We start from the raw sequence: 25,769 nt of genomic DNA, 5'->3' as shown, positions 1-25,769 counted from the left end.
TGATGTTACAGTAGGAGAAGTGGGGGTGTAGATCAGTGGTGGGCCGTCAGGGCCAGCAAGGCCTTCTCTGCTGGCCTAAACATCATCAGAATATATATATTTTTTAAATATATTTTCCCACAAATATGTATTAAATTATTCCCCAGAGTAAGAGTTATACTCTTCATTTCATAGCTTTCCTCTTGGTTGCACTGCTTCCAGCCCCGGGTTGAGATTTGGAGGGCTGGTCTTTATGTTAGATCTTTTATCCAATCATATTCAGCCATCATGTGTTGCCAGGGGTCTAAAATCTGCCCTCAGGCCTTCAGAATCAACAGTGCGGGCGCTTGTAGCTTAAAGTGAATGGAAATTAAAATTTAGTGTCAACCAATCAGCTTTAGAGTTGGCTATTGTACGCCTGCTGGCTGGCTCCAGTGTTACACAGGAGCCAGCTAGCAGGCGTAGTGCGTGCACGTCTTTTGATTGGATTACCAATATTGAAAGGCAGGTCCTATGGGCAGGTCTATGCAGAACATCAGAATTAGGAAACTGAATTTGATAAACAAATTAATTCGCGTACTACTAAGCTGTTTTTTCAACCCACAATGGCGGAAGGAGGAGTAGATATCGATTTGGTCGAGGATATAATTATAACGCCATTCTCAAGACAAACTTTTCAAGAAAAGTTAGACATTGTAAGGAGAGGTCGCCCGACGCCGACGCTACAAAGCCTGTCACAGGGGTTCGTTCACCACTTTCAAAGTTCCAACTACGAGCGCTATGGCTCCGAGAAGCACTACAAACTGTACTGCTGGGAATGCCTATTATTTGCAAGTGATCGATTTGGTGTTTGGAGCCACACTGGCTTTGCAAACTTGAGTTGTCTAACCAAGGCAGCAACGAGACACCAAAGTACGGCTGGGCACAGCAATGGTGCTTTTGAAAACTTTTGGGGACACCCGGGCAACGGAGCTGCACAATGAAAAGGTGAAGAAAAATAGGGAAATATTGAAAAGACTCATTGATTGTGTCATGTTTTTGAGTAAACACTGTTTATCTAAAAATGTCAATTTTTGTCAATTTCAAGGTGACGCAACGCCTGGTTATACTGCGTTTCTGTCTAAATGTATAGTGTCTAGAGCCATGGCATCATAATGATGGTAATAAGAGGTGGATTAATTCGGGTGGGACTGTGTAGGACCTCACTGAAGGCCCACGCCCCAGGCCCACGGCACGCCACTGGTGTAGATGCTAGAGGTCTGTTACCCAAGTCAACAGGTCTGATGCTATCTGTCAGGAAGAGAGAGAGAGGAACAGAGAGAGAGAGAAGGCGAGGAGAGAGAGGGAGGTGTCAACAGAGATAGGGCTGACAGACTAACATGCAGTCAACTCAATATCTTTTCATTACTGACTTCTCACCAGTGATGTCATCATAACCAGTAACCTTTTCCACTCTTGGTCCGGCTCAGCTTGACCCTGACCTCTGAAATTAATGATTTAAAAAATGATTTAAAAAAATGTAATTAGATTTAATCTCATCTGTAAAGAGAGTTACACATTTGCATGGAAGGAGAATGTACACTACATGACCAAAAGTATGTGGACACCTGCTCATCTAACATCTTATTCCAAAATCATGGGTATTAATATGGAGTTGGTTCCCCTTTGCTGCTATAACAGCCTCCAGTCTTCTGGGAAGGCTTTCCACTAGATGTTGAAACATTGCTGCTATAACAGCCTCCACTCTTCTGGGAAGGCTTTCCACTAGATGTTGGAACATTGCTGTGGGGACTTGCTTCCATTCAGCCACAACAGCATTAGTGAGGTTGGGCGATTAGGCCTGGCTCACAGTCGGCGTTTCAATTCATCCCTAAAGGTATTCAATAGGGTTTAGGTCAGGGCTCTGTGCAGGCCAGTAAAGTTCTTCCACATCGATCTCAACAAACTATTTCTGTATGGACCTCGCCTTGTGTACAGGGGCATTGTCGTGCTGAAACAGGAAAGGGCCTTCCCCAAACTGTAGCCACAAAGTTGGAAGCACAGAATAGTCTAGAATGTCATTGTATGCTGTAGCGCTTAGATTTCCCTTCAATGAAACTAAGGGGCCCGAACCATGAAAAACTGCCCCAGACCATTATTCCTCCTCCACCAAACTTTACAGTTGGCACTATGCTTTGGGGCAGGTAGCGTTCTCCTGGCATCTGCCAAACCCAGGTTTATGGTTCTGACTGCCAGATGGTGAAACGTGATTCATCACTCCAGAGAAAGTGTTTCCACTCCAGCAGACGCTTGGCATTGCACATGTTGATCTTAGGCTTGTGTGCTGCTGCTCAGTCTAGTACATAACTACATTCTGTCCATCATCCCCACCAGTCTAGTACACAACTCAACTCTCTCCCTGACCCCCCCCCCCCCAGCCCAGTACATAACCCAACTGTCTCCCTGTCCCCCACCAGTCTTGTACACAACTACATTCTGTCCATCATCCCTACCAGTCTAGTACATAACTTAGATCCTTCCTGACCCCCACCAGTCTAGTATATAACTACATTCTGTCCATCATCCCCACCAGTCCAGTACATAACTCAACTCTCTCCTTGACCCCCACCAGTCTAGTACATAACTCAACTCTCTCCCTGACCCCCACCAGTCTAGTACATAACTCAACTCTCTCCTTGACCCCCACCAGTCTAGTACATAACCCAACTCTCTCCCTGACCCCCACCAGTCTAGTACACAACTACATTCTGTCCATCATCCCCACCAGTAGAGTACATATCTCAGATCCCTCCTGACCCCCACCAGTCTAGTACATAACTCAACTCTCTCCCTGACCCCCACCAGTCTAGTACATAACTCAACTCTCTCCCTGACACCCACCAGTCTAGTACATAACTTAACTCTCTCCAACACAATTTCATTCCTACTTTTTGATTACGTATTCATCCCAAGGGAAAGGATTGGAAACACCTAAACGTACATTAACACAGAAACATCACAATTCATCTCATATGACCTAGTAGTACTGTAGAGCTCTTTAACATCCACAAAATATACACTACATTACATCCTCCATATAATTCATCTCATATGACCTAGTAGTACTGTAGAGCTCTTTAACATCCACAAAATATACACTACATTACATCCTCCATATAATTCATCTCATATGACCTAGTAGTACTGTAGAGCTCTTTAACATCCACACAATATACACTACATTACATCTTCCATATAATTCATCTCATATGACCTAGTAGTACTGTAGAGCTCTTTAACATCCACACAATATACACTACATTACATCCTCCATATAATTCATCTCATATGACCTAGTAGTACTGTAGAGCTCTTTAACATCCACACAATATACACTACATTACATCCTCCATATAATTCATCTCATATGACCTAGTAGTACTGTAGAGCTCTTTAACATCCACACAATATACACTACATTACATCCTCCATATAATTAATCTCATATGACCTAGTAGTACTGCAGAGCTCTTTAACATCCACACAATATACACTACATTACATCCTCCATATAATTAATCTCATATGACCTAGTAGTACTGCAGAGCTCTTTAACATCCACACAATATACACTACATTACATCCTCCATATAATTCATCTCATATGACCTAGTAGTACTGTAGAGCTCTTTAACATCCACACAATATAGCTGGGTCTCCCTGTCCTGTCCCCATGTGTCCACTGCCCTGCAGAGCCCCAACCCAACACATCCCACTCAGCTTTAGGGTCTTAGTGAAACATTCATTGTTGGTTTCAGGTATATTAGGTCAAGGCCAAGGCCAGAGTGACAACCCACAGGACAGCAGACCCCCAGGACTGAACAACCCAGCAGCTGTTGAAAACATGAAGTGGGCATCTTTTCAATACAGACTCCTTTTGTTGTACTGTTTTCAATATAAGGCATCCAGACCCTATTCAAGATGTCCAGTACACCTTTATAAAAGGTGAACTCCAGCAGTAGAAAGTTAGAGTTGATATTATAGGACACACTATGTGAAACACAGTTTCCTGTGGAGTTTTTTCTAATGTCAGTGTTTCCTGTTGGTAGGTGTGTTTAACTGATCTTATCTTAAGTGTGTCACATCATAGAAGTCAGGAAGTAATGAGATAGAAGTCATATAGCCTAGCAGTATTTCTCACTCTTCAGTCCTCTCTTCATGACAGTAGTCTTGTTTCGCTCAGTGGAGCCCCAGTTAGAGACAGATATGATATATGCAGTGATTTTGTTGACCCTGTTGTGGAGCACAGGTAGGAGGCTGTTATATTGATATACACTTGTGACAGTTACTGAGATATGTTTTGATATTGTAAGATATATTATAATTTCCAGGGCTAGTAAAATAACATACAACTGGAAGCAGACAGTAAAAATGTTTCTCAAAGCAGGACAATGATGTGATCACCTGTAAATGTACTTTACTGTAGCCTAACTGTCCATCTGGGGACAGGCACTAATGTCAGTTAAGTTGTGATGGTGTCATGCATCTGACTGTTGTATATTCAGTGTGTCAATGATTGATTGTATCTGTCTCTATGTAAATGAATGAGAGTATATTTTATGTATCTATTTAATATTGGTCTTATGTTAGAGCAGGAGAAGGGGGAGTGTCAATGCCAGAGGTCTGTGACCTGAGTCAAGCTCAACAGGCCTGATGCTACATGGCAGGAAGAGAGAGAGAACGAGAGATAGGAGGGGAGGGGACAGAGCATAGCTGAGGGAAGTAGGCATTATGAGGGTGCTGCGGCGCCCCGAGAAAAATACATGAATGTAATTCGATTTTTTTACTTTTTGGAAAACCATTTCCCCCCCTGTGGTAGACCAGGGGGTTTGGTCAAGACGTTTACCCAGATCAGACACGATCAGAGTAGGATTAGCTCGGTTTCAAGGGTGTTTATTTAAATAATAAATCAAAAAGATAAAGATAGGTCTCCCCCATGAGACCCTCTCCGGGATACCTTCTTCTACGCTCTGGGTCTTGCTGTATCCTGTCCAGCACAAAAACTGAACTCCCGCCTCATACCTCTGCAACCGTCCCCAACTATACGGGAGTCCTTTCCTCCCCCACTCTCTCTGTGTGCTGCCCTTCTGGCAGCTCTATGGGCCTTGCACAGCTGGTGAGCAACCAGCCCCTGATTACTCACCAACTCCCAGTCAGCCACAATTAGTCCTGGCCGGAGAGCCCGTCGAGACCTGGCACGTCCAGCAGATGGAGCCATCGGCTCGTGATGTATACTCTGTCTGTCACCAGGCCTCGACGAGTCTCCCCCAGGTGGCTGACCTGCTGTACGCCACACCCACTAGTAGTCCAGTACTGTATCAGTGGTTTGATATAGCCTTCTGTAGCGAGCCCAACATTAACCTCTTACCTATAGGTCTACATCATCATCCTCTGTCTGCATCCTAATCCCTACATGTAGTCTACCTACCTCTGGTATAATGCATTTCCACCTCTCACTCCATCAGTGTTGCTCTGTCTGCATCCTAATCCCTACCTGTAGTCTACCTACCTCTGGTATAATGCATTTCCACCTCTCACTCCATCAGTGTTTCTCTGTCTGCATCCTAATCCCTACCTGTAGTCTACCTACCTCTGGTATAATGCATTTCCACCTCTCACTCCATCAGTGTTGCTCTGTCTGCATCCTAATCCCTACCTGTAGTCTACCTACCTCTGGTATAATGCATTTCCACCTCTCACTCCATCAGTGTTGCTCTGTCTGCATCCTAATCCCTACCTGTAGTCTACCTACCTCTGGTATAATGCATTTCCACCTCTCACTCCATCAGTGTTACTCTGTCTGCATCCTAATCCCTACCTGTAGTCTACCTACCTCTGGTATAATGCATTTCCACCTCTCACTCCATCAGTGTTGCTCTGTCTGCATCCTAATCCCTACCTGTAGTCTACCTACCTCTGGTATAATGCATTTCCACCTCTCACTCCATCAGTGTTGCTCTGTCTGCATCCTAATCCCTACCTGTAGTCTACCTACCTCTGGTATAATGCATTTCCACCTCTCACTCCATCAGTGTTGCTTGTCCATCTTCCTGAATTAAAAGATGAACAGATCAATATTGCTGCATAACGTCATTAAATATTGCTAAGTTATTTATCTATAGTGTGGATGTAGGGCTGTTTTTAGTATATAATGAGCACCCAGATGCTGCGTAGGCAACACAATAATATCAGACAGACAAACTGGCCCTGCTGCCTCCGTGTTGACTACTATGTTGCAATATGAATATTCTCAGAGTTGTCTTGTTGATACTAAATGTTTCAGTTTCTCCGAGCCGCCTCGTTCATTTATACAATGTTTCAATATTATCAGAGCCACCTTGTTGATGCAACGCTTCAGTATTCACAGAATGTTTCCTTTCCCTGGTGAATAATGCAGACAGGCAAATACAAAATGAGCTGGGTGCAGACATCATAAGGAACACTGACACAATGACACTGTCATAGTGTAACAGTATAACTTTAGACCGTCCCCTCGCCCCGACACGGGCGCGAACCAGGGACCCTCTGCACACATCAACAACTGACACCCACGAAGCATCGTTACCCATCGCTCCACAAAAGGGGAACCACTACTTCAATTCAAGGTCTCAAAGCGAATGACGTAATCGATTGAAACGCTATTAGCGCGCACCACCGACTAGCCATTTCACATCCGTTACAATAGTACACAATACGAACCGCTCCACAAGGGTGACTTCATATACATTATAGCAGGGGGTTGTTACGGGGGGGTCGACAACGTTTTGTTTGACGACGCTTTTCAATTTACAAATGATCCTCCCATTTCTAAAGATCTGCGTGCCTGTATAACGCCCCACCCAGCAGACTGTCGACCAATCACGTTCACGTTGTCATGCTGCGTCACGCGGTTGCTAAACCAATCGTCACGTAATATCTTCTCAAAGTCAGTGTACTTCATGTCGAGAAACTGCCTATTTTCATCAAAAGTACGTACTGTCACGATCTCACAAAGCTATACGATACTACAGATAGCAAGTTAATTATCTCACAAAGCTATACGATACTACAGATAGCAAGTTAATTATCTCAAAATCTATCGAAAATATCTTTAATGTTGTACTTCTTTTTGACAAAACTCATGATAATGTTGGGTTTTTAATCTAGAGCCCAATAGACTCCCGTTCAAACCTTGAAAGCCTCTCCTTGTCCCACAATCGCCCAGAATGCACCGCGCCGCCAATTGACATAGTAAGGGCAACGTTTCCCACCTCCTCAAAATTATTTCTGAAGTTGTGAATGTTAGATTCCACTCTGTGAGACACATCGATCTGCAGGTTGAATATGGTGAGATTGTAGACTCCTAAATTGATAGTGCAGTTTGTTTAGGTGATTTAACAGCTAGTTAGCTACTTCACATGCTGATATTGTCTTTGGTATTATTGTGTGTAGATACGTTTAGCTACCAGCCAGCAAAGCCCAGACAGAGAGCATTGCATTGTGGATGTTGTAGTCGACTTGAGCTGCAACAGATTTCCTCAACGATTTTCCATCTTGCTACCAACCTTATTATAACGCCAAAATGAAACATTTGTTTACAAAAAGTATTGTTCTCACATACAAGTATTATTTAACACTGTCAAGTAAAGGAATGTGGTGAATATTTTCATCTTGTATTTCATGATTTTCTTCATTCTTTGGTTGAGTCAGTTTGTCGTTATGCGTCCTTGTTGATTGAAGGCCTAAGAAATTCCTTTAATGTATTTTATTTACATGCATGTGTAGGATTTATCTGGCCTGGTCTGAATCCAGGCTGCATCACATCCGGCCGTGATTGGGAGTCCCGTAGGGCGTCGCACAATTGTCCCAGCGTCGTCTGGGTTAGGCCGGGGTAGGCCGTCATTGTAAATAAGAATTTGTTCTTAACTGATTTGCTTAGTTACATAAAGGTTATATAAAAAAATGATTTTATCTGGCATAGTTTACATTCAGCTGTTTTATGCTCTGGTTACTTTCACATTGATGTTGGTATTTGAAGTCAGCATTGAAGTGTTCATTATGCATCTATTTCATTGTACTGTTCCACCAGTAGAATAAATGAGTCAATGTAGCCTCTGTATGATGAGGTTGAGTAGTACATTGTACATCCATTCCACAGACCTTTAAACCTAATATAAACCTAATATTGAAGTGATAATTCATGGCTGGGGGCATTAATTTATGTTAGTTTTTGCTGTTCTCCAAATAGTATTTTAGAGTTTTTAAGTACAGTAAATTATCAGGTGGGGGGATTTCTACACACCCCATTTAGTCATACCCTAGGTTTAGCTGTATTTCTACACACCCCATTTAGCCATACCCTAGGTTTAGTTGTATTTATACACATCCCATTTAGCCATACCCTAGGTTTAGCTGTATTTCTACACACCCCATTTAGCCATACCCTAGGTTTAGCTGTATTTCTACACATCCCATTTAGCCATGCCCTAGGTTTAGCCGTATTTCTACACACCCCATTTAGCCATGCCCTAGCCATACCCTAGGTTTAGCTGTATTTCTACACATCCCATTTAGCCATACCCTAGGTTTAGCTGTATTTCTACACACCCCGTTCAGCCATGCCCTAGGTTTAGCTGTATTTCTACACACCCCATATAGCCATACCCTAGGTTTAGCTGTATTTCTACACACCCAAACTACTTGATGTGGCTATGGGACAGAGGAGGATGGGAGGGGAGATGGAGAGAGAGGGAGATGTCAACAGAGATAGGGCTGACAGAATAACATGCAGTCAACTCAATATCTTTTCATAACTGACTTCTCACCAGTGATGTCATCACAACCAATAACCTTTTCCACTCTTCCACTCTTAGTCTGACTCAGCCTGACCGGGACCTACGATATGAATTATTTTAAAAACAGACGAAAGCAAATTTGTTAAATTTAATCCCCCACACGTTTCAAGTAGACATCCGAACATCACACCTGCGGGACAGGTACAGGATGGCAACAACAATTGCCTGAGTTACACCAGGAACGCATAATCCCTCCATCAGTGCTCAGACTGTCCTCAATAGGCTGAGAGAGACTGGACTGAGGGCTTGTAGGCCTGTTGTAAGGCAGGTCCTCACCAGACATCACTGGCAACAACGTTGCATATGGGCACAAACCCACCGTCCCTGGTCCAGACAGGACTGGCAAAAAGTGCTCTTCACTGACAAGTCGCTATTTTGTCTCACCAGGGGTGAGGAAGGAATGAGCGTTTACACCGAGGCCTGTACTCTGGATCGAGATCGATTGGAGGTGGAGGGTCCGTCATGGTCTGGGGCTGTGTGTCACAGCATCATCGGACTGAGCTTCTTGTCATTGCTGTCAATTTCAACGCTGTGCGTTACAGGGAAGATATCCTCCTCCCTCATGTGGTACTCTTCCAGCATGCTCATCCTGACATGACCCTCCAGCTTGACAATGCCACCAGCCATACTGCTCGTTCTGCGTATTATTTCCTGCAAGACAGGAATGTCAGTTTTCTGCCATGGCCAGCGAAGAGCCCGGATCTCAATCCCATTGAGCACTTCTGGGACCTGTTGGATCGGAGGGTGAGGGCTAGGCCCATTCTCCCCAGGAATGTTTCAAGGTCTGACAAACACAGCTCTGTGACCTTTCACCTCAGATGAGGAGTGGAGATATTGGTGGATGTGCTGGAGATGCAAAAAATATCTCTAGTTTAAACAGATGGATTATGATGTCATTTACAAAATAGCCTCCAACACTCTACTCAGGAAATTGGATGCAGTCTATCACAGTGCCATCCGTTTTGTCACCGAAGCCCCGTATACTACCCACCACTGCGACCTGTATGCTCTCGTTGGCTGGCCCCCGCTTCATATTCCTTGCCAAACCCACTGGCTCCAGGTCATCAATAAGTCTTTGCTTGGTAAAGCCCCGCCTTATCTCAGCTCACTGGTCACCATAACAACACCCACCCTAGCACGCACCCCAGCAGGTATATTTCATTGGTCACCCCCAAAGCCAGCCCCTCCTTTTGCCACCTTTCCTTCCAGTTTTCTGCTGCCAATGACTGGAACGAATTGCAAAAATCACTGAAGCTGGAGACTTATATCTCCCTCACTAACTTTAAGCATCAGCTGTCAGAGCATTGTTACAGATCATTGAACCTGTATATAGCCCATCTGTAAATTGCCCACCCAACGACCTCATCCCCATATTCCTATTTATTTATTTGCTCCTTTGCACCCTAGTATCTCTACTTGCACATTCATCTTCTCCTCATCAATCACTTCAGTGTTTAATTGCTTAAAATGTCTTATGGCTGGGTGGCAGTATTGAGTAGCTTGGATGAAAATGTGCCCAGAGTAAACTGCCTACTACTCAGGCCCAGAGGCTAAGATATGCATATTATTAGTAGATTTTGATAGAAAACACTCTGAAGTTCCTAAAACGGTTTGAATGATGTCTGTGAGTATAACAGAACTAATATGGCAGGCAAAAACCTGAGAAAAAATCCAACCAGGAAGTGGGAAATCTGAGGTTTGTATGTTTGCCTATCCAATATACAGTGTCTGTGGGGTCATATTGCACTTCCTAAGGCTTCCACTAGATGTCAACAGTCTTTAGAACCTTGTTTGATGCCTCTACTGTGAAGAATGAGGGAAAGAGAGCTCTTTGAGTCAGGTGTGAGCATGAGCTGATGATGCGCGTTCACGTGAGAGCGACCTGTGTTCCATTACATTTCTGAAGACAAAGGAATTCTCCGGTTGAAACATTATTGAAGATTTATGTTAAAAACATCCTAAAGATTGATTCTATACATCGTTTAACATGTTTCTACGAACTGTAATGGAATTGTTTGACTTTTCGTCTGACCTGAGCGTCATGAATTTGGATTACTGGACTGAACGCGCGAACAAAAAGGAGGTATTTGGACATAAATGATGGACTATATCGAACAAAACAAACATTTATTGTGGAACTGGGATTCCTGGGAGTGCATTCTGATGAAGATCATCAAAGGTAAGTGAATATTTATAATGCTATTTCTGACATCTGTTGACTCCACAACATGGCGGATATCTGTATGGCTTATTTGGTCTCTGAGCGCTGAACTCAGATTATAGCATGGTGTGCTTTTTCCGTAAAGTTTTTTTGAAATCTGACACAGCGGTTGCATTAAGGAGACGTTTATCTAAAGTTCCATGTGTAATACTTGTATCTTTTATCAATGTTTATTATGAGTATTTCTGTAAATTGATGTGGCTCTCTGCAAAATCACTGGATGTTTTGGAGGCAAAACATTACTGAAGGTAACGCGCCAATGTAAACTAAGATTTTTGGATATAAATATGAACCTTGTTGAACAAAACGTACATGTATTGTGTAACATGAAGTCCTATGAGTGTCATCTGATGAAGATCATCAAAGGTTAGTGATTCATTTTATCTCTATTTCTGCTTTTTGTGACTCCTCTCTGTGGCTGGAAAAATGTCTGGGTTTTTCTGTGACTAGGTGCAGACCTAACATAATCGTTTGGTTTGCTTTCGTCGTAAAGCCTTTTGGAAATCGGACACTGTGGTGGGATTAACAACAAGTTCATCTTTAAAATGGTGTAAAATACATGTATGTCTAAGGAATTTTAATTATGAGATTTCTGTTGTTTTGAATTTGGCGCCCTCCACTTTCACTGGCTGTTGTCAAATCGATCCCGTTAACGGGATCTCAGCTATAAGAAGTTAATTGTAATTATTTCGCCACTATGGCCTATTTATTGCCTTACCTCCCTAATCTTACTTAATTTGCACCCACTGTATATAGACTTTTCTATTGTGTTATTGACTATGTTTTGTTTATTCCATGTGTAACTCTGTGTTGTTTTTGTCGCACTGCTTTGCTTTATCTTGGCCAGGTCGCAGTTGTAAATGAGAACTTGTTCTCAACTAACCTACCTGATTAAATAAAGGTGAAATAATATATAATTTTTTGATGGGGATTGTTTTTTAATGTTAATTTGATTTACAAATGCCCGCAGAAATTGTAGGCTAAGGGTTCAATTGTAAGTGAAAAGAGCATCTGCCAAACATGGATTGTGTGTGTGGGGGTACAGAGATGTGGTAGTCATATAATAATCATGCTGTGGTCTACATTTAGTTCATCATCAAGCAGACCAGATCATTAGAGATGGTGGGAGAGCCTGTTAGGCTGTTTAAAATGGAACAATATCATTTATATACTGTAGCATGAGACTAATACCTCTATATACATTTAACAGGATTTGAGTGACGTTTTCTAAATGATTTTATAATAAATACACTGCTCAAAAAAATAAAGGGAACACTTAAACAACACAATGTAACTCCAAGTCAATCACACTTCTGTGAAATCGAACTGTCCACTTAGGAAGCAACACTGATTGAGGTCATTTTGAGGTCATTTTGCAGGGCTCTGGCAGTGCACCTCCTTGCACAAAGGCGGAGGTAGCGGTCCCGCTGCTGGGTTGTTGCCCTCCTACGGCCTCCTCCACGTCTCCTGATGTACTGGCCTGTCTCCTGGTAGCGCCTCCATGCTCTGGACACTACGCTGACAGACACAGCAAACCTTCTTGTCACAGCTCGCATTGATGTGCCATCCTGGATGAGCTGCACTACCTGAGCCACTTGTGTGGGTTGTAGACTCCGTCTCATGCTACCACTAGTGAGAGCACCGCCAGCATTCAAAAGTGACCAAAACATCAGCCAGGAAGCATAGGAACTGAGAAGTGGTCTGTGGTCACCACCTGCAGAATCACTCCTTTTTTTGGGGGTGTCTTGCTAATTGCCTATAATTTCCACCTTTTGTCTATTCCATTTGCACAACAGCATGTGACATTTATTGTCAATCAGTGTTGCTTCCTAAGTGGACAGTTTGATTTCATAGAAGTGTGATTGACTTGGAGTTACATTGTGTTGTTTAAGTGTTCCCTTTATTTTTTTGAGCAGTGTATATATAATACATTTTTCACGTAGACATCATGGTGTGTCCATCAATTTAAATCCCAACTTGTAATGAAAGTATAAATAATAAAAATCCACAATGTATTGGACAGGCCTATGAGGTCTAAAGGTCTGTCTTTCCAAGACATTCTGTTCATCTGCAAGCAGACCTGATGATTCTAGATGGTGGGAGAGCCTGTTATTTAAAATGGAAGAATATAACTTACTGTAGCCTATATAATGTAACAATGACAATAATCCCTTCATATATACTGTAGTTGAAGGTTATTTTAGTGTCATAAAAAGTGTTCATTAAAACAAATCAGGATGTTTGGTGGATGGATTCAGTGTAGATGTTCTGCTGTGTATCGAGGGGTTTATATGAAAGTGGTAGATTTGTAATTCTTTACAAGAGAAAGTTCTGGAATTCTTTTCTTTGGGTGACCTCAGGCTACGGTCTTTGACAATTCAGCTACTTTGTTAACAGTCCTACAACTGTCACCTCATGTAACAACTGATTTACTTAACTAAAGGCACATCTCAATATGTGGTCCAGGTGCCTTAGTGTTCCTATAAAAACCTGTGTCCAAACTCAGCATTAAATAGTATCTAATCAGAATAGTGTACAGAGATAAGTTATTGCACCTATTGAAATGTAATGTGTTTTTTAGTGTTTATTCTGTTGCATTAAAAAAGTCACTGTTGCCTATTAGATCAATATCAGTGTGAACACGTCTGATTGGACAAGATCCATGTTGAGGTGAGACACGTCTGATTGGACTAGATCCATGTTGAGGTGAGACACGTCTGATTGGACTAGATCCACGTTGAGGTGAGACACGTCTGATTGGACTAGATCCACGTTGAGGTGAGACACGTCTGATTGGACTAGATCCATGTTGAGGAGAGACACGTCTGATTGGACTAGATCCATGTTGAGGTGAGACACGTCTGATTGGACTAGATCCACGTTGAGGTGAGACACGTCTGATTGGACTAGATCCATGTTGAGGTGAGACACGTCTGATTGGACTAGATCCACGTTGAGGTGAGACACGTCTGATTGGACTAGATCCACGTTGAGGTGAGACACGTCTGATTGGACTAGATCCACGTTGAGGTGAGACACGTCTGATTGGACTAGATCCACGTTGAGGTGAGACACGTCTGATTGGACTAGATCCATGTTGAGGTGAGACACGTCTGATTGGACTAGATCCATGTTGAGGTGAGACACGTCTGATTGGACTAGATCCATGTTGAGGTGAGACACGTCTGATTGGACTAGATCCATGTTGAGGTGAGACACGTCTGATTGGACTAGATCCATGTTGAGGTGAGACACGTCTGATTGGACTAGATCCATGTTGAGGTGAGACACGTCTGATTGGACTAGATCCATGTTGAGGTGAGACACGTCTGATTGGACTAGATCCATGTTGAGGTGAGACACGTCTGATTGGACTAGATCCATGTTGAGGTGAGACACGTCTGATTGGACTAGATCCATGTTGAGGTGAGGCACGTCTGATTGGACTAGATCCATGTTGAGGTGAGGCACGTCTGATTGGACTAGATCCATGTTGAGGTGAGGCACGTCTGATTGGACTAGATCCATGTTGAGGTGAGGCACGTCTGATTGGACTAGATCCATGTTGAGGTGAGGCACGTCTGATTGGACTAGATCCATGTTGAGGTGAGGCACGTCTGATTGGACTAGATCCATGTTGAGGTGAGGCACGTCTGATTGGACTAGATCCATTTCGAGAGGGGAGGGGGTAAAGACGAGGGTGAGAAGAGGGGGGAGAAGAAGAGACAAGAGGGGGGAGAAGAGGAGAAGAAAGAGAAGAGGAGGAAAGGGGAGAGGGAGGAGAAGAGGAGATTGTGAGAAGAGGAGAATAGAGTATCAAAAGAGGAGAAGAGAGGGGCAGAAGTGGGGAAGGAGAGGGTTGGAGAATATGAGAGGGTTGGAGAATATGAGAGGGGGAGAAGAGGAGAGGGGGAGAAGTGGAGAAGAGAGATGGAGAAGAGGAAAGGGGGGATGAGAGGGGAGGAGAGGAGAGGGGGAGAAGAGATGGGGGAAATAGGAGAAGAGATGGGGAGAAGAGGAGATGTGCAGAAGAGGGGAGAGGAGAAGAGGGGAGGGGAGAAGATTAGAAGAGAGGAGGAGAAGAGGAGAGGGTGAGAAGCGGAGAATTGAAGAGAGGAGAAGAGAGCGGGGAAAGAGGAGAAGAGATGGGGGAAAGAGGAGAAGGGGGGTAGAAGAGAGGGGGTAGAGAGGGGAGAAGAAAAGTGAGAGGAGGAGAGGACAGGGGGAGAAGAGGAGTGGAGGGAGAATGAGAGGGGGAGAAGAGGAAAATAGAGTGTCAAAAGAGGAGAAGAGAGGCAGAAGTGGGGAAGAGGGGGAGAAGGGGGGGTGGAGAAGAGGGGAGGGGCAAAAGAGGAAAGAGAGGGGAGGTGTGGAGAAGAGATGTGGGAAAGAGGAGAAGAGATGAGGATAGGGGGAGAAGAATAGAGAGGGGAGGGGAAGAGAGGGGGAGCTGGGAGAGGGGGAGGAGTTTAGAGGAGAGGAGAGCGGGGTGGAGAAGAGAGGGGCAGAAGAGGAGAAGAGAGGGGGAGAAGAGGAGAGGAGTGGAGGGAGAATGAGAGGGGGAGAAGAGGAGAATAGAGTGTCAAAAGAGGAGGGGGAAAGAGGAGAAGAGATGGGGAGAAGAGGAGAAGAGAGGGGGAGAAGAGATGGGGAAAAGAGGAGAAGAGATGGGGAGAAGAGGAGAAGAGGGGATAAGAGGAGAGAATAGAAGAGGAGAGGGGGGAGGAGAAAAGTGAGAGGAGAAGAGAGGAGAGGAGTGGAGTGGAGGGAGAATGAGAGGGGGAGAAGTGGGGAAGGGGAGGAGAGGAGAGGGGGAGAAGTGGGGAAGGGGAGGAGAGGAGAGGGGGAGAAGAGGAGAAGAGAGGGGGAGAAGAGGAGAGGAGTGGAGGTAGAATGAGAAGGGGAGAAGAGGAGAATAGAGTGTCAAAAGAGGAGAAGAGAGGGGCAGAAGTGGGGAATTGGAGGAGAGGAGAGGGGGAGAAGAGTAGATGAGATGGGGGAGAAGAGAAGGGAGAGGGGAGAAGGGGGAGAAGAGGAGAGGGTGAGAAGCAGAGAATTGAAGGAGAGGAGAAGAGAGCGGGGAAAGAGGAGAAGAGATGGGGAGAAGAGGAGAGTAGAGGTGTAGAGGGAGAATGAGAGGGGTAGAAGAGTAGAGGGGGGAGGTGAGAAGTGGGACAAAAGAGGAGAAGAGAGGTGGAGGTGGGAGAATAGGAGAGCGGGGAGGGGGAGAAGAGCAGATGAGATGGGGAGGAGAGGTGCAGAAGAGGAGAGGGGAGAAGATTAGAAGAGAGGTGGAGAAGAGAGAGGAGAGGAGAGGGTGAGAAGCGGAAAATTGAAGAGGAGAGGAGAAGAGAGTGGGGAAAGAGGAGAAGAGAGTGGGGAAAGAGGAGAAGAGAGTGGGGAAAGAGGAGAAGAGATGGGGGAAAGAGGAGAAGAGATGGGGGGAAGAGGAGAAAATAGGGGGAGAAGAAGGGTCGAGGGGGATAAGAGGAGAGAAGAGAATAGGAGAGGGGGAGTAGAGGGGGGAGGGGAAGAGATGAGGGTGTAGAAGAGAGGAGTAGAGGAGAAAAATAGGGGGAGCTGGGAGGAGTGTAGAGGAGAGCAGGGTGGAGAAGAGAGGGGGAGAAGAAAAGTGAGAGGAGATGAGAGTACAAGGGAAGAAGAGGAGAGGACAGGGGAGAAGAGGAGAGGGGGAGAAGGGGGGGAGCTGGGAGGAGTGTAGAGGAGAGCGGGGTGGAGAAGGGAGGGGCAGAAGAGGAGAAGAGAGGGGGAAAATAGGAGAAGAGAGGGGGAGAAGTGGAGAGGGGAGAAGAAAAGTAAGAGGAGAAGAGATGAGGACAAGGGAAGAAGAGGAGAGGACAGAGGAGAAGAGAGGGGGAGAAGAGGAGAGGAGTGGAGTGGAGAGAGAATGAGAGGGGGAGAAGAGAAGAATAGAGTGTCAAAAGAGGAGAAGGGTTGGAGAAGATGAGAGGAGAGGACAAGGGAAGAAGAGGAGAAGAGAGGGGGAGGTGTGGAGAGAAGAGGGGCAGAAGAGGAGAATTGAGGAGAGGAGAATAAAGCGGGGAAAGAGGAGAAGAGAAGAGGAGAAGAGATGGGGAGAAGGGGAGAAGAGATGGGGAGAAGGGGAGAAGAGATGGGGAGAAGAGGAGAATAGAGTGGGGAAAGAGGAGAAGAGATGGGGAGAAGAGGAGAGATGAGAGGGGTAGAAGAGGGAGAAGAGGAGAAGAGAGGGGGAGCTGGGAGAGGGCGAGGAGTGTAGAGGAGAGGAGAGCGGGGTGGAGAAGGGAGAGGGGGAGAAGAAGAGGAGAGGAGAGGGGAGGGGAGAAGAGGAGAGGGGGGAGAAGAGAAGAGTAGAGGGGGTAGGGGCAGAAGTGGGGAAGGGGAGAAGAGAAGAATATAGGGGGGAGAAGATGGGAGAAGAGAGGGGAGGGGAGAAGAGGAGAGGAGAGGTGGAGAAGAGGGGGAGAAGAGGAGAAGAGAGGGAGGTGTGGAGAGGGGGGAGAATAGGAGAGCGGGGAGGAGAGAAGAGTAGATGAGATGGGGGAGAAGAGGAGAGGTGCAGGAGAGGAGAGGGGAGAAGTGGGGAGAAGATTAGAAGAGAGGTGGAGAAGAGAGAGGAAGAGAAGGGAGAGGGGGAGAAGCAGAGAATTGAAGAGAGGAGAAGAGATGGGGGAAAGAGGAGAAGAGATGGGGAGAAGAGAGGGGGAGGAGAGGGAGAAGATGAGAAGAGAGGGGGAGCTGAGGGAGGAGTGGAGAGGAGAGGGGTAAAAGAGGAGAGAGGGGGAGAAGTGGAGAGGGGAGAAGAAAAGTGAGAGGAGAGGACAGGGGGAGGAGACGGGGAGAAGAGGAGAAGAGTGGGGGAGAAGAGTAGAGGAAAGGGGGAGAAGATAGAGGGGGAGAAGAGGAGAAGAGGGGGGAGAAGGGGAGAAGAGAGGGGAAGAGAGGGAGAGGGGAAGATTAGTAGAAGAGAGAGGGAGAAGAGGAGTAGAGATGGGGAGAAGAGGAGAAGAGAGGAGAGGATTTGGGGGATTGTGAAATTTGACCGTCTGACTTGGAAAGGGGGTATCCTATGATGTTGTCATGTTGAAAGTCACTGAGCTCTTCATTAAAGCCATTCTACTGACAATGTTTGTCTATGGAGATTGCATGGCTGAGTGCTTGATTTAATACATCTGTCAGGAAGGGGTGTGGCTGAAATAGAATCCACTAATTTGAAGGGGTGTCCACATACTTTTGTATATATAGTGTATATACACATGTGTGTTGTTGCGCCATACCAACGATAAGCCTGTCTTCCCATCACATCATGAAAGGTCATGTTGATGTTCATTTAACCTCTGTCTCTGTCTCTCTCTTCCTCTGACTCCTCCCTTTCTCCTCTGTCTCTCTCTTCTTCTGACTCCTCCCTTTCCCCTCTGTCTCTCTCTTCCTCTGACTCCTCCCTTTCTCCTCTGTCTCTCTCTTCCTCTGACTCCTCCCTTTCTCCTCTGTCTCTCTCTTCCTCTGACTCCTCTCTTTCTCCTTTGTTTCTCTCTGTCTCTCTCTCTCTTTCTCCTCTGTCTCTCTCTTTCTCCTCAGATCTCCAGGCTCAAAGCGTCAGTCCACCAGGTAGGTAGAGTATAAATCTACAGTGATTATAGCAGTTCAATATTAGTCAACTTTATTATCCCACATGGAGAAATTCATGTGTCCATACAAACCATTCTAAACCCCAATAACAAGTAGTGTTTTATGGAACTACTAATACTTGTCAACCACAAAGCATTACTGCTGTTAGAATAACAGAATCACTGTCATCATCTGTTCTCACCACTGTGTTTTCCTCTCTGCTGTTTACAGCTGAATACTCAGTCAGACTGGTGGATGGGACCACTTCCTGTTCTGGGACAGTGGAAGTCTTCTCCAGAGGAGAGTGGTTGGGTCTATGTACTGGGTGGTGGTGGAGAATGAGAGAGGCTAAGGTTGTGTGTAGAGAGCTGGACTGTGGGAATCCTGTAGCTGAATATAGAGAACCTCTGATTGAAGATGGAAGAAGAGGAATCAGACTGGGTGGTTGCTATGGAAATGAGTCTTCTATTAGACAGTGTGACATCAGAGAAGGAGGACCTGGTGTCTGTGATGGTGCATATTATCATCATGTGACCTGTTCAGGTAAGAGACTGGTCATATTGAGAGATTTATTTGTACATTATATAATATTACCATGTATCATGTTTTATGTGTTTTTATTTCATTTAATTAGAGGGAGAGATGTCAGATGTATTTAAACATTATATTTGTGTTTGTCATATTGGTTTATGGGAGATGTTCATGGGCAGATCATTGTAGTTCAGATGGTACTGAAGTGAAGCTGCCTGATGGATGTCCAGCTGTTTATTTTCTATAAAGTGAAGTGAACTTATTCCTGTCTCCTGCCTGCATTATTCCCAACCCGATCCTGAGTGACTAAGAACCCATTTCTACCTCTTACAGTATCAAACATAGCAAACTACAATCTTTAATCCAACATATTTGTGTTTAGTCCTTGACAGTGTCATCAACAAAACTGATTGAATGTTCAACCAACTCTTTTCCTCCAGAGTCTGTGCGGCTTGTAGATGGAGCTGGTCTCTGCTCTGGGAGAGTGGAGGTGAAGTCCAATCAGTCCTGGGCCTCAGTGTGTGAAGCTGACTTTGACCGGCAGGATACAGAGGTAGTCTGTGGGGAGCTTGGCTGTGGGGCTCCTGCAGCTCTACAGGGGGGGCTCTATGGAGGAGGTGAGGGTCAGACCTGGGATAAAGAGTTCCAGTGTAAAGGCAAAGAGTCCCTTCTCCTGGACTGTGACACCTCAGACAGAAAACACAACACCTGCCTACCTGGTAATGCTGTTGGACTCACCTGCTCAGGTAAGAAACAGTTTGTCACTCAATCAACATTGTTTCTCACCTGGAGTGAAGAATATGAGAGACAATATAGGTGTGTTTTAGTGAGAAAATAGTAAGATTACTGTCTCTCTCTTTTCTTTTCTCAGAGCCTGATGATGTGAGGCTGGTGGGAGGAGGCAGTCGCTGTGCTGGTGGAGTGGAGTCGTACGACCAGGGAGAGTGGAGGATTGTGGGATCTGATGACGAGGACCAGGAGGATGTAGCTGCAGTAGTGTGTAGACAGCTGGGTTGTGGCTCCAATGTTTCAGTACTAACTGGAAACACCACTGGAGGGTTTGAAGTTTACTGTTATGGGTCTGAGTCTTCACTGAGGGAGTGTTACAGAAGTTCTGATCTCCTTCCTGTATTCACAGTGATCTGCTCAGGTAATAACAACATATTATAATTATATTCAACTGATTTCCTTCATTCATACAACTTCCTCTGCACCTCTCATGATGACTGTTTAGCTTGTCAGTCTGCTTTACTAAATAGATCACTCAGTCAAGTAGGAATGAAATACAATTTAAATATCCCAGAATGCTTTGTATTTGAGTGTTATCTCAGTGAACGTCTCTACTCACTACCACTGTCACATGTCATGTTATTGTCATATCTAAATGAGGAAAGTAGTTGAGGAGCTACGTTTTCTTTTTCTCTCCAATAATAAATAAATAATAAATAAATTAGACGACGTACGAACACGAATATCCAACTGCACATCAATAACTGTAACATCTTATGTTTCACGGAATCGTGGCTGAATGATGACATGGATATTCAGCTAGCAGGATATACGCTGCACCAGCTAGATAGAACAGCACAGTAAGACGAGGGGGGGCGGTCTGTGCATATTTGTGAACAACAGCTGGTGCACGAAATCTAAGGAAGTCTCTAGATTTTGCTCGCCTGAAGTAGAGTATCTTATGATAAACTGTAGACCACATTATTTGCATAGAGAGTTTTCATCTATACTCTTCGTGGCTGTTTATTTACCACTACAGACGGATGCTGGTACTAAGACCGCACTCAGTCAGCTGTATAAGGAAAAGAGCAAACAGGAAACCACTCACCCAGAGGCGGCGCTCCTAGTGGCCGGAGACTTTAATGCAGGGAAACTTAAATCAGTTTTACCTAATTTCTATCAACATGTTAAATGCGCAACCAGAGTGAAAAAAAACTAGATCACCTCTGCTCCACACACAGAGACACATACAAAGCTCTCCCTCGCCCTCCATTTGGTAAATCTGACCACAATACTATCCTCCTGATTCCTGCTTACAAGCTCAAATTAAAGTAGGAAGCACCAGTGACTCGGGTTTTTAAAAAAGTGGTCAGATGAAGCAGATGCTAAACTACAGGACTGTTTTGCTATCACAGACTGGAACATGTTCCGGGATTCTTCCGATTGCATTGAGGAGTACACCACATCATTCACTGGCTTTATAAATATCTTCATCAGGGACATCATCCCCACAGTAGCTGTACGTACATACACCAACCAGAAGCCATGAATTACAGGAAACATTCGTACTGAGCTAAAGGGTAGAGCTGCCGCTGTCAAGGTGCTGGACTCTAACCCGGAAGCTTATAAGAAATCCTGCTATGCCCTCCGACGAACCATCAAACAAGCAAAACGTCAATACAGGGCTAAGACTGAATCGTACTACACCAGCTCCAATGCAGGGCTTGCAAACTATTACAGACTACAAAGGAAGCACTTCCGCAAGCTTCCCAGTGAGAGGAGCCTAAAAGATTAGCTAAATCACTTCTGTGCTCGCTTCGAGGCAAGCCACACTGAGGCATGCATGAGAGCACCAGCTGTTCTGGATGACTGTGTGATCACGCTCTCAGTAGTCGATGTGAGTAAGACATTTAAACAGGTCAACATTCACAAGGCCGCAGGGCCAGACAGATTACCAGGACGTGTGCTCCGTGCTTGTGCTGACCAACTGGCAGGTGTCTTCACTGACATTTTCAACATGTCCCTGATTGAGTCTGTAATACCAACATGTTTCAAGCAGACCACCATAGTCCCTGTGCCCAAGAAGACTAAGGCAACCTGCCTAAATGACTACAGACCCATAGCACTCACGTCCGTAGCCATGAAGTGATTTGAAAGGCTGGTCAAGGCTCACTTCAACACCATTATCCCAGAAACCCTAGACCCACTCCAATTTCCATACCGCCCCAACAGATCCACAGATGATGCAATCTCTACTGCACTCCACACTGCCCTTTCCCACCTGGACAAAAGGAACACCTATTTGAGAATGCTACTCATTGATTACAGCTCAGCATTCAACACCATAGTACCCTCAAAGCTCATCACTAAGCTAAGGATCTTGGGACTAAACACCTCCGTCTACAACTGGATCCTGGACTTCCTGACGGGCCGCCCCCAGGTGGTGAGGGTAGGTAGCAACACATCTGCCACGCTGAACCTCAACACTGGAGCCCCTCAGGGTTTCGTGCTCAGTCCCCTCCTGTACTCCCTGTTCACCCATGACTGCGTGGCCAGGCACGACTCCAACACCATCATTAAGTTTGCAGACGACAGAGACAACAACAAGCCTATAGGGAGGACGTCAGAGACCTGGCCGGGTGGTGTCAGAATAACAACCTGTCCCTCAACGTAACCAAGACAAAGGAGATGATTGTGGACTAAAGGAAAAGGAGGACCGAGCACGCCCCCATTCTCATCGACGGGGCTGTAGTGGAGCTGGTTGAGAGCTTCAAGTTCCTTGGTGTCCACATCACCAACAAACTAGAATGGTCCAAACACACCAAGACAGTCGTAAAGAGGGCATGACAAAACCTATTCCCACTCAGGAAACTAAAAAGATTTGGCATGGGTCCTCAGATCCTCAAAAGGTTCTACAGCTGCATCATCGAGAGCATCCTGACTGGTTGCATCACTGCCTGGTATGGTAACTGCTCAGCCTCCAACCGCAAGGCCCTACAGAGGGTAGTGCCAGTATGGCCCAGTACATCACTGGGGCTAAGCTGCACGGTGTCAGAGGAAGGCCCTAAACAATTGTCAAAGAACCAGCCACCCCAGTCATAGACTGTTCTCTCTACCACTGCACAGCAAGCGTTACCGGAGGGCCAAGTCTAGGACCAAAAGGCTTATCAACAGTTTTTACCCCCAATCCGTAAGACTCCTGAACAGGGCATCAAATGGCTACCCGGACTTTTACGCTGCTGGTACTTTCTGTTTATCATATGTGCATAGTCACCTTAACTATACATTCTTGCACATACTACCTCAATTAGCCCGACTAACCAGTGTCTGTATATCCTGTCAAGAACCCCCCCCACATTCCACTGAAAAGGCAGCGCGCGAAATTCAAAAATATTTTTTAGAAATATTTAACTTTCACACATTAACAAGTCCAATACAGCAAATGAAAGATAAACATCTTGTGAATCCAGCCAACATGTCCGATTTATAAAATGTTTTACAGCGAAAACACCACGTATATTTATGTTAGCATTGGCGCGTTACGTGCAGTAATGTTTGATTCCAAAACATCTGCCGATTTTGCAGAAATACTCATAATAAACATTGATAAAAGATGCAAGTGTTATTCACATAATTAAAGATAAACTTATCCTCTATGCAACCGCTGTGTCAGATTTCAAAATAAACTTTAAATTACGGATAAAGATTCATCTGAGAACGGCGTTTAGAGCCCAAACCAGCCAAAGAAATAGTCGCCATTTTGGCCTCAACAAAAGCTACAAAAACACTATAAATATGCACTTACCTTCGAATAACTTCATCAGAAGGCACTCCCAGGATTCCCAGATCGACAGAAATGACTGAAAAGTTCCATAAAGCCCATCATTTAGCCACTTGTTGTTAGTATGTTCAGCCCAGGAATCCATTTTCATGACGCACGAGAAATCCCTCCTGATAAAAACTCAAAAAAGTTCCATTACAGGTCGTAGAAACAGGTCAAATGATGTTTGCAATCCATATTTAGTATGTGTTTTACATTAATCATCAATAAGGATCCAACCGGAGAATTTCATTGTCTGAAGAAAGAGCATTGGAACGAGAGCTCTCTCTCTACCTCGCGCGCAAATCCAGACTAAGAATTCTGCCGACCACTCACTAAAACAGCTCCTATGAGCCCCTCCTTTATAGTAGAATCATAAGACTAAAATCTAAAGACGGCGACATCTAGTGGAAGCCCTAGGCAGTGTTTGTTCAGTCATATCTAGAAGGGGTACCATTTGACACTGTTTTGAAAATCGAGTTCTCATTTCCTGTTTTGACCTCTTCTCAGGTTTTTGTCTGCCAAATGAGTTCTGTTATACTTACAGAAATAATTCAAACAGTTTTAGAAACTTCAGAGTGTTTTCTATACAATAGTAATAATAATATGCATGTATTACCTTCTGGGACAGAGTAGGAGGAAATTTCGTTTGGGCACGCAATTTGTTCAAAGTGGAAACACTGCCCCCTATCCCGATGAAGATATAGCCTCTCTACTGTATATAGCCTCTCTACTGTATATAGCCTCCCTACTGTATATAGCCTCTCTACTGTATATAGCCTCTCTATTGTATATAGCCTCGCTACTGTATATTGCCTCGCTACTGTATATAGCCTCTACTGTATATAGCCTCTCTACTGTATTTAGTCTCTCTACTGTATATAGCCTCACTACTGTATATAGCCTCTCTACTGTATATAGCCTCTCTACTGTATATAGCCTCCCTACTGTATATAGCCTCGCTACTGTATATAGCCTCGCTACTGTATATAGCCTCTACTGTATATAGCCTCTCTACTGTATATAGCCTCTCTACTGTATATAGCCTCACTACTGTATATAGCCTCTCTACTGTATATAGCCTCTCTACTGTATATAGCCTCTCTACTGTATATAGCCTCACTACTGTATATAGCCTCTCTACTGTATATAGCTACTGTATATAGCCTCTACTGTATATAGCCTCTCTACTGTATATAGCCTCTCTACTGTATATAACCTCTCTACTGTATATAGTGTCGTGACGTTGTATTAGTTAATGTGACGACTGCTGCTCATCGAATGATTACAAGTTTCTAATTACGTGATTAACTGAATCAAGCAATTATTAACTCATTAACCTGGGGCACCATGGGAAAACTAGTTTTTATTGAGTTTCTATTTCCCAAATTAACTCAAAGAATATCAGAATATCGATTTTACCACAGCCGCTAATTAACCGGTTGCCTCTAACAATTCGTATAGCCCGGGATTCTGCACGGACCCGGGTCTCACTAATGAATTAGCACCACACCAATCTTAGTTGAATGTTTATTTACTAAAAAGCTAAAATGATGATAAAAGATACACATACACAAAAACACATTCTAGGCTATTGATTAGAACTTAGTATAACGGGCCAACACACTAGGGCGCGTGTTACCCAAAATGGGGATTTAAAAGAGAGAGAAAGAGAGAAAGTACACGAGAGGAATATACATTTGGGTGAAATTGTCAGCTATGCTCATTCTAACCCTAGCCTTGCCCCAAACTGCCGCTGTTATGAGTCAGAATATAATGATGTAATTACTTGTGGAAGGTCTCCGTGGATTTTCCCGCGTGCTCAATGACGCACTTCTCCTGCGCACCTCTCTAGGTGTCCTCACGATGTCCGTGTCCTTTGGCTTACTGGCCTGTGTTGATAAAACGTTTACTGGAGACAGGAGAACAAGTGGAGACATAGGACGAGGTGGATAATTGTATAATAAGGCAGGTTTATTCAAGTGTAAAAATATTAGGCAAAGCGTGC

General features: G+C 44.6%; 1 protein-coding gene and 1 long non-coding RNA gene across 2 annotated transcripts in view; both read left to right on the top strand.

Moving 5' to 3' along the window:
- Nucleotides 1–7,253: 7,253 nt before the first annotated feature.
- Nucleotides 7,254–25,769, top strand: part of LOC139579777 (scavenger receptor cysteine-rich type 1 protein M130-like) — a 144,175-nt gene continuing 125,659 nt past the window's right edge. Inside the window, exon 1 of the mRNA XM_071408597.1 lies at nucleotides 7,254–7,344. The gene's annotated coding sequence lies outside the window, so the exon portion shown is untranslated. The remainder of the gene's footprint in view (nucleotides 7,345–25,769) is intronic.
- Nucleotides 18,422–19,952, top strand: LOC139577768 (uncharacterized). The gene is made up of 3 exons (XR_011675402.1): nucleotides 18,422–18,681; nucleotides 18,913–19,224; nucleotides 19,653–19,952. It is a non-coding gene; the product is annotated as an uncharacterized lncRNA (long non-coding RNA).

This window comes from Salvelinus alpinus, chromosome 6, assembly GCF_045679555.1.
Source record: "Salvelinus alpinus chromosome 6, SLU_Salpinus.1, whole genome shotgun sequence".
NCBI lineage: Eukaryota > Metazoa > Chordata > Actinopteri > Salmoniformes > Salmonidae > Salvelinus > Salvelinus alpinus.
This window is presented reverse-complemented; position numbering and strand designations above follow the sequence as displayed.